A 17,758-nucleotide genomic window follows, 5' to 3' on the forward strand; every position below is an offset into this window, starting at 1 on the left:
TCCATAATAGTTGCTCAGTAAATGTCTGCTCTTCTGAAGCTTCTCCTTCAGCATCTAGTCAGTATGCATTTTGTATTTTTCAAATAAATGAAACCTCTCATCAAATCTCTTCTGTGTCAGCCTTGATTCTAATACTTCTCTGTCCTTTTCTTGCTGGTTTACAGAATCCCATCATGCCTTGGATTTTGGTGCTGTCAGTCTGAAAAGCAGACGTACCCGTCTGGTACTCTAGAGGGAATGTCCTTTCCTGAATGAAAAAGCTGGGCCATTTGGGGATTTGGAGAATAAAGGTAAGAGATTTCTCCTCTTGAACAAAAACTAACCTTTGGAATCAGTGATCTCCTGCAACACAAGTTGGGTTGTGGTTCTTGACATCTTGGCCTGGTTTCCTGTGCTGATTTGAGAAGCCGGCTTCCCGTAACCTCACCCTGACACCTGGGACCTGGTTCTCGGCATTCGGTGGCCTCAGTGTCATGCTTTGGGAGCTCTCCCTCTGTGTCTAGCCGGGGATGGAGCCCACCCCCTCCTAGGTGGATACCCCGCACCTTTCCTTCTGGTCGAGGCGGGTGGATACGCCCCTGGCCTGCTGAGACGTATGGAGACTGCATCACTGGGGGAGAGGAGACGGTACATTGTGGGCAAAACACCTTTTGGGTGTTTGTGGGGAGACAGACCCCCTATCTCCCTCCAACCCCCTTGCATTGCACGCTTAGTCGCTCCAAGTCCGAGGCTGTTTGGGGTAAAGGAAGAGGTGAAGACCCGGGGTTTCGGGCAGACCTGGGTGTTCCTGGCTTTGCCACCTGCCTCACCGTGGGCGGGTCACTCAGCTGCTCCAAGCCTCAGTTCCCTCGTCTGCAAGATAGGGATCGCGTCAGCTCTGGCCTCAAGAGGATGTCGCGGGTATTGAAGAAGATGGTGGAGATAGTTCATCAGGCTGCCTGACATGGAGAAGGAAATGCTCCAAAACAGGAGGGGTTTTTTGTTTTTTCTTTTTGTTTTTTGTTTGTTTGTTTGTTTTTTGTTTTTTAAGATTTTTATATATTTGAGATAAAGAGAGAGAGAGCAATAGCGTGAGGAGCAGAGGGAGAGGGAGAGAGAGAATCTCAAGCAGATTCTATGCTGAGTGCAAAGCCCAGTGTGGGGCTTGATCTCAGGACCCTGAGGCCACAACCTGAAGTGAAACCAACAGTCCGACACTTAACCAACTGCACCACCCAGCACCTCTGGGTGGTGGTGGTTGTTGTTTAAACTCATTAACTACACCGTGTACAGTTCCTTTCCTACAGCAGGCTCTTTCCAAGTCCTTGGTCTGCTCTTCTCTGTGTTTCCACTCCCACCAGGTCCCCCTTCCCTGAGCAGAGTTCCTGACCTCCTCCCGCGATCTGGGGCATGCCTCCCTCAGACCCCGCTGCGTCTCTCCCCCACCCACGCCCACGCCCCCAGTCGCGCATGACCTTGTTTAGAGCAAAGGCCTGTCTTCCACATCCTCACAGCCCTCCGGACACCCACCTGATATGACTGTGGATGTTGTAAGAACAAAGGAATGAGTAACTCACAAGGAGGAAGGAGAAAGTAAGAGAGAGAACACCCAAAGAAGAAAGTTCTTAAAGACTTAGAGCAAAGAATGAGGTCAGTTGCAATTTTTTTTTCTTTAAAAAACAAGGTGTTGAAAAGAATGAATCACAACGGAACATGGAACCATGGTTCAGGCGGGGACCCGTGAGAAGACAGGTGTGGCCATCAGAGGGAGAGGACAGCAGAGGACAGTGTTCATGCGCCTGTGTCTTTTCTCTTGTGTGTTAAATGTGTCTGAATGCATTTGGGTTTTTTTGTTTATTTTGTTTTGTTTTAAAGATTTATTTATTTATTTATTTGACAGAGAGAGATTGCAAGTAGGCAGAGAGGCAGGCAGAGAGAGAGGAAAGCAGGTTCCCTGCCGAGCAGAGAGCTGATGCAGGGCTCGATCCCAGGACTCTGAGAACATGACCTGAGCCAAATGCAGAGGCTTAACCCACTGAGCCACCCAGGCGCCCCTCTGATTGCCTTTGTATCTCTCCTCTCCTGTGCCCGCCGTGGTCCAGTGACCCACATGGTGCGAACGTGAGGCCCCGCCCTCCACTCAAGGTGGGGGAGATTGACGTGCACCTGGGGTTCTCTAGACTCTCCACAGGCAGGGCAGGTCACTGGGGCTTTCTGGGGAGTGGGGAGGTGGCACATGAGTGAGACCTAGTAGGAGCCGAGCCGATTTGCAGTTGGGGTGCCTGTGCACCAGCATCCTGGTGCACCTGTGTCCCCACTGCCGTGTCAGGAGCTGATGGCCCGCTTTGGGGTCAGAGCTCATCTACACTGAGTGTCGCTGCCAGGCCACCTGGTCTGCTCTCTGGCACTCAGCCAGTCCCTTGCCATTTGCTTCCGCAGCCTAAGCTCCGGATCCAGGTAGCCGACTTCAGAAGCGGGAGTACAGCGAAAGTGCCTCAGTCTCTTGTGGGATCACCCTTTTCCCCAGAGCACCTGGCATTAGGGCTGGAACAAGCTGCCCTCACTGGGAATGCAGACAAGGGCCGATGGGACTCTAGTCATTGGCGGGACGAGCTGCGAGCTGGGAGCACCATCTCTTGCTGCCGCAGCCGTGAACATGAACGGTGTTGCCTTCATTCTGTGAATGGAAGAGCGGCCTGACCCATCATCTGTCTGGGGGTGACGGGAAAAGAGCGTCCCCAGAATTTAGCTGCCGGGAGTAGGCACATGGAGCAGGGGTGGGTGCTGAGCTTCCGAGGAGCAGCGTGGTGAACACCCCGGCAGGGCTGGTCTGTGCTGGGGCCTCCGAGGAAGGTGTGCACCCTGTGCTGGTGCGTGTGGTTCTGGCCGCCCGAGGACACCGTCGTTCCGCCGGGGGCCTGTCTGCCCACACCCCTGCCATCTGTGAGCCTGGGTCCTGGAACAGAGGTACCAGTACGCCTGCATTCTCTCCCACCTCCCCCTCCCAGGGCCCTGGGGACCCTGGGCAGGTCCTTTACCCTCTCCAGGCTTCTTGTCTCTCAGTGGCAGAATGGACCAGTGCCCCCTCAGGCTGGTCTTGAGGAGCCCAAAGCTGGCCTGAAAAGAATGCTGAGCCAACGGGAGCCCTTGTTGCTGGCTTCTCCACCTCCTGACCTGTCTGCCTTCCGACGGCTGGTTCTCCCATCCCCACCCCTGCTTGGACATACAGACGGGCTTGCCTTCTTCCCTTTGACCCTCACCTTGCTGTTCTGGAGTCTTCTCCTGCCCCTGTTCCCCTGGGAGTGTCTCTCGGCTCCCACGAGATCTTCTCAAGCTGCCCCCGGCCCTGACCTTTGGGGGAGAGGGTGTCTGCGAGCTCCTGCTTGCCGGCCTGTTCGTGGACAGGAGCCAGCCCTGGTCCGTGGCCACCGCTGTGTGGTCGCCTCCTGTATTTCCCAGTCTGCAGCACTGAAAGAGCTCCCAGCCCACTCGGGACTCTGAGCTTGAAACAGAAAACATATTTTCACCCAAACACCTCTGCCATTAGCCCATTTGACTATTTACTCTAGTTCTTGTGGTTTCATGCTGAGGTTTTTGGCTCATTGCATTTGACCTGGAGTTTATTTTTAGTAGTGAAGACAGAGTTCAATTAATGTCAGAGTGTGAGGGCAAATGCAGCAGAGGGATTCATAAGTCTGAAGGAGAATGCGCCTAATTTTGTTGTTTCTGACCCTGCCTGCCGGGCCAGCAGACACCGAGCCTCCTCAGCTGTGCCCCCGTGGGCTCAGGCAGAGGCAGGCACAGTGTCCTCACCATCCCCGGAAAACAAAAGTGTTTCTGGGACTCTATCGGGTGCACTGGGCCAGCAGCTGGCCGCACAGATGGACAACCACTGCGGTTATCATTATGTGTGATCATTATTATAATTATTATTAGAGTAAAGGCCAGACATTGTCACTTTGGCTCTTGTTATGTCTCCAGTGGGCTTCATTGTCTCCGGAAGCAGCCTCTGACTTTGTGGAATACCGGCTTTTCCCCCTGCACTGTAAATATTTTGAGTGTCTTATGCTCTCTCTAGTCCCGGCTTTTGGCATCATGACAGGCACACAGGACGTGCTTGGGAGATTTTTTTCTTGGACTGACTGAGTTTGGGCTAGAGAGTTGGAAACAAGGCAGAAAGCCCTCCTCTTTCAAGGGCTCCCCAGTATGCTTTGGAACAACCTAAGCACGGTCCTCTGCTTTAGGGCTTCCCATTCATGAAGGCCTCCCTCATCTTTCCTCCTGCCTCTTCGGGCACGAGTCTGGACCGAGAGCCGACAGCATCCCACTTGGTGGGCATCCGCAGTAAAGGAGGGAGGAGCCACCATTCCTGCTCTGAAGGCAGTCTGGGAATGGAGACTGGCTTTGTGGATCCCTGATGTCGTGGACAGCATGTCTGTGTCTTCCCAAAATTCATGTGTTGAAATCCTACCCAGAACGCCGTGGTCTTAGGAGGAGGGGCTTCTGGGAGGTGATGAGGTCATGAGGGTGGAGCCCTCGGCCATAGGATTAATGTTCTCAGAGAAGGGACAGGAGAGAGTCACTTCTCTCTGTCTCTGCAGTGAGAGGGCGAAACCAGAAGACTGAAATCTGCCAGCCCCTAGGTTGTGGACGTCCATCCTCCAGGACTGTGAGAGACGAATGTCTGCCGTTTAAGCCACCCCATGGGTGGCATCTTGCGATGGTAGGCTGAGCGAACTGGGATGAATGACCTGGAGACTCAGAGAAATGGTGCCGGTAATGAAATAATGTTCGTATGCCCCCCCCCCCCCCCCACCTCACCCAGATTCGCAGCCTGCAGCCGTCTATCCCAGCCTGGCTATATTTGAGTGAAGGGAAAAAGCTTAAATAAGGCCAGAAGGGTGGGACCCTGACCTGATCAGATTAAGGGATGCGCTCCCCATGTCACAGGGAGCTGCACTGGGTCAGCCCATCCTAGTGTGTCTCTTGGTACCTCTCATCCCAGAGGCCCCTGATTCCTTCCAGGTCGCTTCCCAGCTTGGGCACCACATTTTCTCCGGTTAGAAACCCTTCCCTTCCTGCTCCTCTGGGATCCAGGTTCGTCTGGGTGGCTGGCTTCTAGGTTTGTAATGGGCAAAGTGACGGCCCCACGTGGCACACCGCAGGCTCGCGGCCTGGTTCCTCTGGTTGCTTCCAGAAGCCCCGCACTGCTGCCCTCTGGGTCCCTATTGTCACTCAGGAGTGACCAGCTTGCTGGAATTCACATTCTTCTGTTCCAAGCCATTTTCTCTCCCGTTTTGTCACTCTGGTGGAAGGAGTCGTGGGTGGGTGCCTTTGGGAAGAAGACACCCATCAGTGGGATGGATGCAAGCAGGCCTGTGGGGTGGTGGTGGTTGTTCTTGTTGTTTTAATATCCCTGCAAACATAAAACTTTTATTAAAATGAGGGAATTGACCCCTTTCTGCATCGTACAGTGTTTGGCCTCAAGGACTCATGGCCATGTTTGTGCTGCTGTGGACCAGAGGCACCCTGGCTTTGAGCCTGTGGGAAATCAGATGGGGGAGGGACCTTTAAAAAGGTTTCATAAGAATAAAAGTAAGACGGGGGGAAAAAAAAAAAAAGAAAAAGGAAAAACCAATTTAAATGCCGTCCTCTCTGAGCTTGCTTCTTTCCTGAGTGTCAGCCTCTCCCCTTGCTAGGATGGGAGCGAATATCCCCGGGACTGGCCTCAGCTGGAGAGGTAGAGCAGAAGGGACCCAGGAAGGAGACCTGAACCCTGGTCTCTCTGCTTTGCCACCCACCAGCCCTGTGCTAGGAGGAAGGGTCGTGGTGCTTCTGAGCCTCCGTTTCCTCGCTGCCCAGTGAGCTGCTCTGAGCACCAGAAGACATTGTAGCCTGACTCTTCTAAGACGCCTGAGATGTTCCACCAGTGGTCGAGGTGATGCGTTCACGGGCCATTTGCTTTGGGTTTTCAAACCTGACTGTCCCCAGTGATGATGGAAGGAAGCATCAGACAGTTGTCAGAGTTGCAGATACCGAAACAAATTTTCCAGGAGTCATGATTTTTACCTGGACCCCCTATGCTTCCACTCTCCCGGGCATATCCTACACACATATTTTTAAACAGATTTTCCTTTAGAACAGATTTCTGTTTTACCAGGAAATTGTGGCAGTCCTTCTGAAGGGTCCCGCATAACCCACACCATTTTCCCTACTATGAACATCTTATGTTAATGTGGCACATTCGTTATAATGAATGACCAATATACTTATTATTATCATTTTTTTAGATTTCCCTACTTTTCCCCTGCTACTCTTTTTACTGCCCAAGGATCCCATCCACTCTACTACATCTAGTCACTATGTGTCCTTAGGCTCCTCTTGGCTGTGACAGTTTCTCAGACTTCCTTTGTTGCTGATGGCCAGTAGGTCAGGTGCCTTGTAGACTGTCCCTCAGTTAGGATTTGTCTGATGTTTTACCCAGCAGTGGACTGGGATGATGGCTTTGGGAAGGAAGACCCCGGGGGCAAAGGGCTATTTAGCCACACCATATCAAGCAATATACTGTCACCTGAGTAATCACTGTTAATGTTAACCTTGACCAACTGGCTGTGGTGCCATTCATCAGAGTTCTCCATTGTACTCTACTCTCCCTGCCCCACCTTCTCCTCTGTGCTTAGTCGGATGTCACTGGGTATAGCCCACACTTAGGGAGCGGGAGACTGTGCCCCCTTGGTGGTGGAGCAGTTACGCACTATGTGGAATTCTTCTCCGTTGGGCGATTTTTCTTCCACGCCATCCCTATATACGTGTATAGATATCTGTATCTGTTCCTGTATCTGTATCTCAATATGGAGTCAAGGATATTGATTATATACTTTGGATTAAAATCCAGTGTAACTTTCTTTATTTGCACATGTTTTTCTAGCTTTGGCCATTGGGAGCTCTTTCTGTGGGCTCTGTCCTTTGACATACCATTATTTTGACATACCTTCCATTATTATAGGAGTTTTTGTTTGCTTGCTTTCTTGTTTGCTTGTTTTTGAGTGTTTCCTTACTTTCTGGCACTACTTATATATTTCCTGTCCTAGACCTAGAATCAGCCATTTTCTTAAGGAGCCCAGTTTGTTGTATCAGCAAATGGTATTAGAAACCAAGATGTGGGTATGAGATGTGCTCACAGCTACTGGGATGTCACCGTTCCTAGGCCTTCCCAATGACAGTGATGAAGTACATGTGTATATACTAACCCACATCCAACCACATGCGTATACTAACCCACATACAACCACACTCATATACTAACCCACATGCAGCCATGCGTGTATACTAACCGGCGTATACCCACACATGTATACTAACCCACATACAGCCACGTGCATATACTAACCCGTGTATACCTACCCACACGCATATACTAGCCCACATCCAACCCCACACATATACTAACCCACGTCCAGCGGCACATGTATCCTAACACGCATATACCCACACGTGTATAATAACCCATGTAAACCCACACACATATAAATATTTGCATAGGTATCGGTCTGAATCTATTTAAGCTAACCATGAATTCCACTGATGCCCCAGCTGTAGTCCATTACTGCATCATATACTATTGAACAGACTTGTTTTTTCCAGCCACATTGATTGGCAAGAGGTGGTGATGAATGGTGAGGTCCAAAAGTCCACATGGGCAGAGAGCCGTGGGCTGAAAACACTGGACTTTTCCCTGTGGGCACTGTGGTCTCATGCGCAGAAGCGACGATGATCTGGACACATGTGACAGAGGCTCAGAGACGTGTCCTGCCCAGAGTACGTGTTGACCAGGATGCCATCACGTGCACATCGACCTTTGTTCATTTCTCCCTGTGCCTGTGTGCCCTTCTTGTTCCCTTGGCCTTCCTGTCCTCCTGCAGGAAGCCTTCCCCATGTCAGCCCTGCTTCATGCCCTCTCCGCCCACTCTTCCAAGCCCATTGGCCTTACCACATCAGAATGTGCCCACCATCCCCCCCTTTTTAATTGAATATTTGTCTGCTTCTCTTAAGTAGACCAAACCCACGAGAGAAGTGCTGTGGCACCTCAGCAGGGCTCACACAGCCCCCCAAAACCAGGAGAGGTTTCATCCATTTGGTTCCTGAGGTTGTCAGGAAAATAAAGCAGTGGACAAGACACATGCCTGGCTTTCTTAGAATTTGCCACACCCTGCAGGGGAATGAGAGCGTTCACATACAGTGCGGGCTGCCCTCCCTGCTTCCATTTCCTGCTCGCTGTCTCAAACTCCTGTGCCTCCAGGACCAGGCAGGCGATGGGAGTCAGTGTTGTGGGCCTGCTGGGCAGGCATCAGGGCTTGCTGGGGAACTGGACAGCACACAGGGCCTGGCTGCCCAGCTGCCCGGCTCAGGTCAGTGTCCTGCCGTGTTGTCCGGGGTCTGTGTCTGACTGCTTATTTGTAAAACTTTTGACTCTTGCCCCTGTGCATGCCCACTGTCAAAGGAGCAGTGGCCAGCCCATGACCCATCATGGCCAGATCTGATGGCTCCAGGGGCACCATAAGCCTGGGAGGGCGGAGGCCTTGCACCGTGCTCTTCGCCGCTGTTCCTGGTGTGGCAACGGCGGCAGCACTTGGTCCTGAGAGCAACAGTGGCGTGTAGTGTGCATGGGTTCCTTTTGGCTCCACACTTTGGGAAGCAGCTTCACTGGCTGTTGTCAGAGATGACAGCCGCAGCCGAGACCCCGCCCGGGCCCGCCAGACTTCTCATCATCCCACTCTTGCACCCCCTCCCTAAGGGGATATACTACTCTAAGCAGCCACTGCTTCCCCGATGCCTCAGGGTCCCCCTTTGGCCTTTCCAGTAAATGGCTGTTTAATCTGAAATCCTGCCTCTTGAAACAACAGATAGACTTCCTCTTCCAGGTCGAACCCTGATTAATACACAAGGTCTATTTTTGTATTTCCCACTCCTGTCCCCTTTGCTCATCTGAGCTCGGAGCACGTTTCCAAACTTGTGACTTCGAGGCCCAGAGTGGGCCGCCCCACCGCCCACCTGCGTCCTCTGTGCCCGGAAGGCCTGTCGCTGACCCTCGCCGGCGGTCGTCTCCACCTCCTCCTGCTGCCACCCACGACCAGGGGCACTCCCGGGGGGCTCGCCGGCAGCCCGTCTCCACAGCTTGCTGAGCGGAGTGGGTGATGCTTCGGGTTTTCCGCTGTAAGCACCGGTCCCCAGGGTGTGCTGGGCTTCTCTGTGTCTGCAGGGGCGTGTGCCTGTGTGGGGTGTAAACAGCCCCGTGGAAATAGACCAGGGCAGGGCTGACGGGGAAGTGAGGCTGGCCTGGGGAGAAGACATGGGCCGGGGCTTCTCGGGGGGTTTCCTCTGGGTCGTGAACCCACTGAAGGCCGCCTCTGGCATGCATACTGTGGCCCTTCACGCTCCCCATGGCCACTCACCTAGGAGTGCCTCCTTGACACCGAAACGACTCTTGCGTGTGATTTGCCCCTTGTCTTGGTACCCTGGTCTGAATTCACCGTCCTCGTGGATTTATTGGCAGTGGTGTCAGTCTGCCGGCACTGCTGTGACAAATGACCACCAGCTAGGTGGTTGAAAACAACAGAAGTTGATTCTTTCTTAGTTCTTGGAGTCAGAAGCCTGAAATCAAGGTGTCGGCGGGACCATGTTCCCTCCGAAGATTCTAGGGAAAAGTCCTTTCTCTTCTCTGAGCTCCTGGCGGCATCTGGCGGTCCTTGGTCTTTGTTGGCTTGTGCTTGCAGCTCCCCTGTCTCTGCCTTAGCCTCCCGTGGGTTTCTCTCTGATTTGGCTATACTCAAATTTCCCTTTTCTTGTAAGGAGTAGGGCTACCCTAATCCAGGGTGGCTTCATTTCACTTGACTACTTCTACAAAGACCCATTATCAAATAAGCTCATATTCACAAGGACTGGAGAGGTAGGACTGTAACATGTCTTTCCAGAGACACAGTTCAACCCAAAACAGGGCCTACGAAGAAAAGGTTACATCTCCTCTTTTTATTTTATTCCCTTCTTAGAAAATGGCTTTATTTGTGTATGTTTTATTATAATACAGGCATTTATGTGTACAAATGACAAATACTTATGCAGAATTTGGGGGCTGTGCTCAAACACGAGTGATGAGGGCATACTCCAAGAGCACAGAAATCAGGCCACCGGTCTGATGTATGGACGGGCCAAGTCACAGTCTCCTTGGATGGCCATAACAAAATACCATAGAGTGGGTGGCTTAAACAGCAGGACATTTATTTTCTCGCGGTTCTGACACGGAGGAGTCCAAGATCAAGGTGCAGCTGATTCATTTTCTGGTGAAGAGTCGGTTCCTGGCATACAGATGGGCACCTTCTTGCTTCCTTACAGAGAGAGAGAGAGAGTGAGTGTGTACCCAGGCTCTATGCTGCCCCTTCATATAAGTATACTAGTCCTTTTGGATCCAGCTCCAGCTTTATGACCTCATTTATCCCTTGTTACCCGCATAAAGCCGTCTCCAAATACGGTCACATTGGGGATTAGGACTTCAACATATGCATTTCTGGGGAGACAGTCCACAGCATGTCACATCTTCTGGATTTTATTATACAGTCCAGTGCCCTTGGGTCTTGTGAATTACACCAAAAACCTGGAGCCTGGTTAGGCCCCGACTTGATTTCCAGCTATACCTGGTTTTTATCCCGGCATTTTTATCACTTGGTATTTTATTTTGTTTTATCATCAGTGCCTGGGTGCGTTGGGCAAGTTAACCACCCTCTCTGAGCCTCCCTTTCCAAATTACAGATGCCTTTGTCATTCTTCATGTCCACATGGGGATAATGCCTGCCTAGGGGGCTGTTAGGAAAGGGTAAATGCCACCACTAAGTAGGTGCTTAGTAGCTGCAGGCCATCTTCCCTTCTGCCTCCTGCCCCCTGCCCCTGCCCTGCCCTGCCCTGCAGCGATGGCTCCTCACCCCTGCTCCAGTGAGGCAGGGGGACTGTGGAGGGCTCCCTGTGGGTGCCACCCTCCTTGAGGCCTCCCGGGCCCTGTCTTTCTCAGCCCTCTGATTTATCATCCGGCCGTGTGTCTTGTCTCACCGTCACCGATGTCGTTGTCGGGTATTGACTATCATTTGGATTTTTATTCGTGAATTTGTCTTGCTCCAGACTAGCTCGTAAAGCAGGGCTGTGGAGTCCAGCCAGCTTGTATACAGTAGGTGATCATGACTGAGAACTTACTGGGTTGGTCATGTGGTGGAGAGAGGAGGGCTTTGTCCCCCATGGCCAGTGCTTCCCCTTTCTCACCCCTTCTTCATCTCAGAGGAGGCGGGAGGCAGCACGAACAAGTTCTGCTTCTCCCCTCCTTGCCCACTGTCCAGGGCGCAGTCAGGAGGAAGCAAGGTCTTCCTAGTCATAGGTAAGAGCCTGGCAGGACCGTCACGTAAACCGGTGGGAGTCCTCGGCCGTCCCTCACTGCTGGCAAGGACTTTGGCGAAATCCCAGTCTTTCCTTTTTGCAAAATGAAGCTAATCATGACACTGGCCTCGTCAGGTGGGGGTGGAGAGGAAACGAGTGACTGTCTGTGCGCCCTCAGCCCCATAACAGTCCAGGCCAGGAGAACCACTGCTCTCCAGGTGACCTCTGACCTAGGCTTCCAGATTCCAGCCGCCTCTCTCTTCCACGCACGGTTTGACTCCGGCCGGGTTACTTCCTCTCACTGAGTGTCTGTTCTCTGTTACCTGTACAGGGAGTATTGCTCTTCTCACTGTTATGAAATGTCCACAGAGTGACATAAAGCGGGTTATAAAACACAACACAAAGGTTGGGAGTTACCACGAGCAGGTTTGATTGGGAAACTTCGTTACTACATCGGTATTGTTTGAGACTTGTTATTGTAAAGTCTGGAGCTGAGGCCCGGTGGGAATGGGTACAGATTCAAGCTCTCGAGTCCTTCCCAAGTAGCCCATGAGTGGGGCATCCTACAGCTATGGGAGAGCCTCTCTCCCTGGTGTTTTTTGTATGTGTGCGTGGCCTGGACTCCTGCCCTTGTGAACCCTCTGGAAATTCCTCCGTGGCCAGATGCACCTATACTCCCTGTTCTGTGGCTCCTGCTCCCGGCATCTTACCCTGGCGGTGGCGTGCCAGAGCCGGCTTCCTTAGTTCCTTCATCAGGTGTTCTGCAAGTTGTAGCGATGAACGTTGGCAAGAGAAAGTGGGTGCTCTCCAGCTGTGCTGGGGGCCAGGGTGGTGATGAATCAGACCAGCTTTGTTGAAGGAAGTTTTGGCAGCACCTCTTAAACTGTTGAGTGGGTGCACTTCTGATGAGTCAGTCCTGGAGGAACAGGAACAGTAGAACAAGTTGCAAAAGATTCTCCTGCAATAGCATTGATAAAACGGCAGAACGTGAAGATCGCCTCACTGCTAGACGGTGCCCTGCTCCGCAGTCCCCAGGAAGAGTGAGCTGTTCTGTTCTCCTCAGTGCATCTGATCAGGAAGTACATGGTGCTGGTTTGTCCCATCCCTGAGAATATTGACCTTGATCACTTGATGAAGGTCAACCTGGTGTCTGGCCGGTGTAGACACTGTTAAGTCACTATTTTTTCTCTTTATTATTAAGAAGTATCTTATTGGGAGATACTTTAAAACTATGTAAATAGTGGGTTTCTCATTTTACTTTTACCTGACTAATTTTAGCACCCATCATTGATTATTTGCCTGAAACTGTTCAACTGTTGGTGCTAGCTTCACAGTCGTCTGTCTCATTATTTCTGTATTTATCACTTGGGATTCTAATGTACAGAAGAGCTTTCCTTTCTTTTCTACTCAAAAAAAGTATTCATTTTGGCAGGAAGTCATGCATTTTTATTATATTGGTTACTATTGGTAACAACAATTACTGTTTTGCAGTTTTTTCTAGATCTGGCCACTGGGGTGTCCTTCATGTTGAGCTCTGTGTCCTTTGGACATCGTCTTTTGAGCATTGCCTTACTTCTTGGCACCACAATATGTTCCAGTCTCATCTTGTCCGTCCCTCCCCCAGCCCTGGAGTCAGCCACTGCTTCAGTGGGAATTCTTGCCAGAAGCCCATATGCTGAAATTAGTAATGAGGAAATTGCCGACACAAACAAATTGAGGGACATTTCTACAAAATAGCTGCTCAGTACTCTTCAAAAATGAAAGACACAATAAGACTAAGGAACGATTACTGGTTGAAGGAGACTAAGGGTCATGTCAGATAAATGCCATATGTGACTTGGGACTAGATTCTGGGTTGGAAAAGACACTATTGGTAAAATTGGAATAAAGTCTCTGGATTAAGCAATTAATATTAATTTCTTGATAAGACTTGGTAATTGTACTGCACAAGACATCTGTACTGAGAAGTTTCAAGGCTGTGGGAATTCACTGTATTTCTAAACTCTCTTTGGAAGTGTGGAACTATTTTGAAATGAAAAGTTAAAAAAAAAAGAGGCGCCTGGGTGGCTCAGTGGGTTAAAGCCTCTGCCTTCAGCTCGGGTCATGATCCTGGGGTCTTGGGATTGAGCCCCGCATCCGGCTCTCTGCTCAGCAGGGAGCCTGCTTCCCACCGCCCCACCGCCTGACTCTCTACCTACTTGTGATCTCTCTCTGTCAAATAAATAAATAAAATCTTAAAATAAATAAATAAATATTTTAAAAAATTAAAAAGACATTTAAGTACAAATAAGATAAATTTATATATACTTATATGGATAGGTGTCCAGTATCAATTGAATAATAGTCGTACTTTTTGCATAGAGTTAGCCCACTTTTGTAAGGACTGTAACATATCTGACAGAACAAGACAGAACAATAGAGGACACACGCATGTTCTGTAACAAGACAGAATAATAGAGGACCCACACATTTTTATCAGCACATGGGAAAAGTTCTGAGAAGGGTCTGTACTTCTTGTTAACAGACATTTCTGGGAAATGTGATTGGAAGTTGTGAGAAAGCAGGAGCTTTGAGTCTGAGTTTTTCTCTTTTTAAAAAAATAAGAGCATGTCTTACTCCTAGAATGGAAAAGTTGTGAGCACATGGGTTGTGTGTGGATATGCTCTGCACACGTGCGTTTAGTTCTGATGACCCCCATCCAGCCCAGTCTCCGTGGCAGGTCCCTGCGCACAAGCAGTGCAGAGCAGAAGGTCCACCCAGTGAACACTCACCCACTTTTCAATCCACTCTCTGCCTTCCTCCATCTGATCCTTAACATATCCGTTGCTGGAGATGCATTGGGGTGGGCGCGCCTGCAGTCCGTGCTGGTTAATCATGAAACCAGCTGACTCATCTTACCTCTATCCAAGGAAGCTGGCAGTTGTTCACCCTTGAAAACTTGAGGGGAGAACTTGATGCCTGAGTGCATGTTCTTCCGGTCTTCCCAGAGGGGTATAAATTAGAAATTTGCCAAGTGACAGTCATCATAGTTCCTCCTCAACATAGTAATGATTGGTTAAGTGGTGCTTGGTATCTTTAAACCCAATTAATTAGTGAACTGTGATCAGTTCCTCCCAGGGACTTTTAATAACCACTAGGCTTTTGTGGTTTATGTAAAATGTCATTTACTTGGATTTATGTTTATGTATAGGTTAGTTTTTCCCATTTTAGAGCCAATACTTCTTGATTCAAGAAGGAAGAAGCAAGAACAAAAGTAACAGCTCTTGAAGCTCTACCCCCTGCTATGAGCTATTACAAGTTGACTAATGTAATCTCCTCACTGCTAGGTCACATTGTTCCAATTTACCAATGAGGAAACTGATGCAAAAGGTGTGCCTGCAGGCTCTGGTGGGTTCACTGGATTAGCTCCTGCAGGAACTGTCCCTTGCCCCTGGCCTGTCCCTTACTCCTTCGGGGACATTGTCCAGAATGGTTTCTCTTTGCTTCTTTCTGCTCACTGGGCTGCCCCATGACTTCTCATAGCTCCTTTTAAATGCTGGCCCCACTTTTGTGTTCTAGGTTCTTTGCCTTGTTCTGGCATGTTGTTTCCGTGGATGGTTTTCTTGGTAATTATTACTATGATGATGAAAATAGTAAAAATAGAATCTGTAAGTGTCTTTATCCAGCCTTCACTGTGCTGGACAAAAATGCCAGGCACTCCCAGGCTTTATGCTGGCAGCCACCCAATGAGGTTTAGGATCTCCTGGTGGAATGGGGGCCTGAAATCCACAGGTTTGTCTAGGAGCAAGAAGCTAAGTCCCCTCTGTGTGTTCTTTTCATTTCAGCATGCACTTAGATAGTTAAGCTCTTGCACTAGGTTTTTGCAAGCAAGTGAACAGTGCCAAATTATTTCTCCCACAGTATTATAGCTGCATCTTCCCAGACATTATAAGTATATGGTTAAACTCATATTCATACACATCACCACTTTATCAATGACATAAGCTAATAATGAAGTATCCCAATATTAAATTACACAGCTGAAAAGCATATAAAATATTAGATGTCTGCTTACTTCATTAGTAGAAACAGTTTTGTTTTTCAACCAAAGGCTATGGAAAAGAAGGGGAAAAGTTCAGTCTTTCAACAAAAAGAATCATCATCTTTTGGTAAGTATGGTAAAAGAAATGACAAAATTTTAAGAAATTCTATGATTAGAAATTGTTTTAGCTATAATAAAACCATCACATAACAAAGCATCTGTCTTTTAAAACATTTGCTACATTGAAGTGTCTATTCTAGAAGTCCTGGGTAAGACACAGGTACCATTATATTAAAAATTCTTAATAGTCCCCTTTGTTGTTTTTTTTTTTCCTTCTTAAGATTTTATTTATTTATTTGTCAGAGAGAGAGAGAGAGAGAGCACAAGCGGACAGAGCAGCTGGCAGAGGCAGAGAGAGAAGCAGGCTCCCTGCTGATCAAGGAGCCCCATGCAAGACTCGATCCCAGGACTCTGAGATCATGACTGGAGCCGAAGGCAGTGGCTTAACTAACTGAGCCACCCTGGTGTCCTTGATTGTTTTTTTGTTTGTTTGTTTTTGTTTTTTTTCAGATTTGTCCTGTCACATTCCACCCAAAGAGCAAACATTAACTGAACTCTAAGACTTTTTTGTCTGAAGAGCTCTGTGATGTTTTCAAAATAGATGTGTGTGTGTGTGTGTGTATACAGTTCTTTCTCAACTTACAGTGGGGTAATATCCACACAAAACTTTCATTAAGTTGAAATATTGTAAGTCAAAAATGCCCGTACTACACCTAACCTCCCTACTGAGTATCATAGTCTAGTTTAGCCTACCTTAAACACGCTCAGAACACTTAACATTAGCCCCTAATTGGGCAAAGTCATCTAATGGAGAACCTGTCTAATAAAATGTGGACTATCTCATGTAATCTATCCACGACTCTACTGAAAGTGACAAGCAGAGTTGTTGTCATGGTATCAGCTGTTGACCCTTGTGATCGCTAGCTGACTTGGAGCTGGGGCTCCTGCCCAGCACCACAAGAGAGGCTCATACCGGATGTCCCTAGCCTGGGAAAAGTTCCAAATGCAAAATTCCAAGTATGCTTTCTACCCTGTGTGCATATTGCTTTCATCATAATGTCAAGAAATTCTAAGTCAAACCATCCTGAGTTGGACACTGCTTATACGTGTACCTCTATTTGGAACAGTACATTTAAAAAAATCGAACACTTTGCAGATCTGACAAAAGCAATGGCTGTGCCCATCCTGATGTATTGTGTGTGGATGTGAGCAGTGTAAACATAGACGTCCAGGCAAATGTCTTCAGTGTTTGAAATGACCAAAGGGAAGCCACATTGTAGTATTCCAGTTCTATGTGAACTAAAAATATGCACTATTTTAGTAAAAAATATTTTAATATTCTGCTAAATTAATGTTAAGATAAATAACAGTATACAATGTTTTAGTATAAAACTGTGCTAGACCTGAAAACAAGTGTCATTTTGGGTATTTTAGCACCCAGTCCTTCTAAATCTCTTGTCAATAAGATTCTGGCATGGGAGGTAGAGTTGAGTCAGAACTGCCGCTCAGCAAGGCCTGACTTAGGAAAGTCAACTGAAAAGGGAAATGTGCTTCCAAGGCTGAACAGTAAGAATCTCTCCCTGAACGTTGGGGGAGATTGACAGGAACCCAGACAGGAACCCAGAAGGAGAAGTTACACTTTGTTCAAGCTGGTGCCCTGTAACTGCTTTTTGGACTCTGGTGGAAGCTTCTTTGGACATCTAGCCCATCAGGGATCCACACTGCTGATCCCTCAAACTGGGTCCTTTCTCAGTTCCCACTTCAAGTAGCTTAAGGCCGCCCCGGTTTACTGAATGACTTTGTTGCCTTGGTCTTCCCAGCTGTGGGCAGGTTTTCCTCCTCCATGACACTTGCATGAAGGCCAGGGTGGGAGTCACCAGCCCTCCCCCAAGACCTGCCGCACAGCAGGCAGCGACACAGATGCCAGCTTCTTCACCCAATTCCAGTTTTCCATGAGTGAACCTGTCATCAAGACCTGGGATTTGGTGGTGAGTGGTCATCAGAAGGCCAGTCCAGTCCTGTTGTGCTCTATCTGCACCAGAACAGCGTCACAGTGACTTCAAGGGCTCAGCTCTCTGGGACCTCTGGGGCCCTTGGCTCTCCTTAATAATCAGGGAGTGATCCTCTGGCATTTAGGAAGGCACGTGGCCATCCTTGAGTAAGTGCCAATTAATTACCCCTTATGATAAAGGCTGACTTTGGAGAGGTCTGAGTTTTCACTCATTATTTGATGAGTTGTGTCATTAAGCATGTCCTCGGGGTATGACCCCATCCCACCTGGAA

The 17,758-nt window shown here is 49.0% G+C and overlaps 1 long non-coding RNA gene across 4 annotated transcripts in view; it reads left to right on the top strand.

Moving 5' to 3' along the window:
* The window catches only part of LOC132014302 (uncharacterized), a 228,465-nt gene that overhangs the window by 144,756 nt on the left and 65,951 nt on the right, over nt 1-17,758 (top strand). For 3 of the 4 annotated variants that reach the window (XR_009403280.1, XR_009403283.1, XR_009403281.1), the window contains one exon: nt 165-290. This is a non-coding gene — a long non-coding RNA (uncharacterized LOC132014302). Of the gene's footprint in view, nt 1-164; nt 291-1,493; nt 1,630-17,758 lie in introns of all 4 variants that reach the window. The other variant, XR_009403282.1, reaches the window with a different exon arrangement.

Source organism: Mustela nigripes, chromosome 3 (assembly GCF_022355385.1).
Source record: "Mustela nigripes isolate SB6536 chromosome 3, MUSNIG.SB6536, whole genome shotgun sequence".
Taxonomy (NCBI): domain Eukaryota; kingdom Metazoa; phylum Chordata; class Mammalia; order Carnivora; family Mustelidae; genus Mustela; species Mustela nigripes.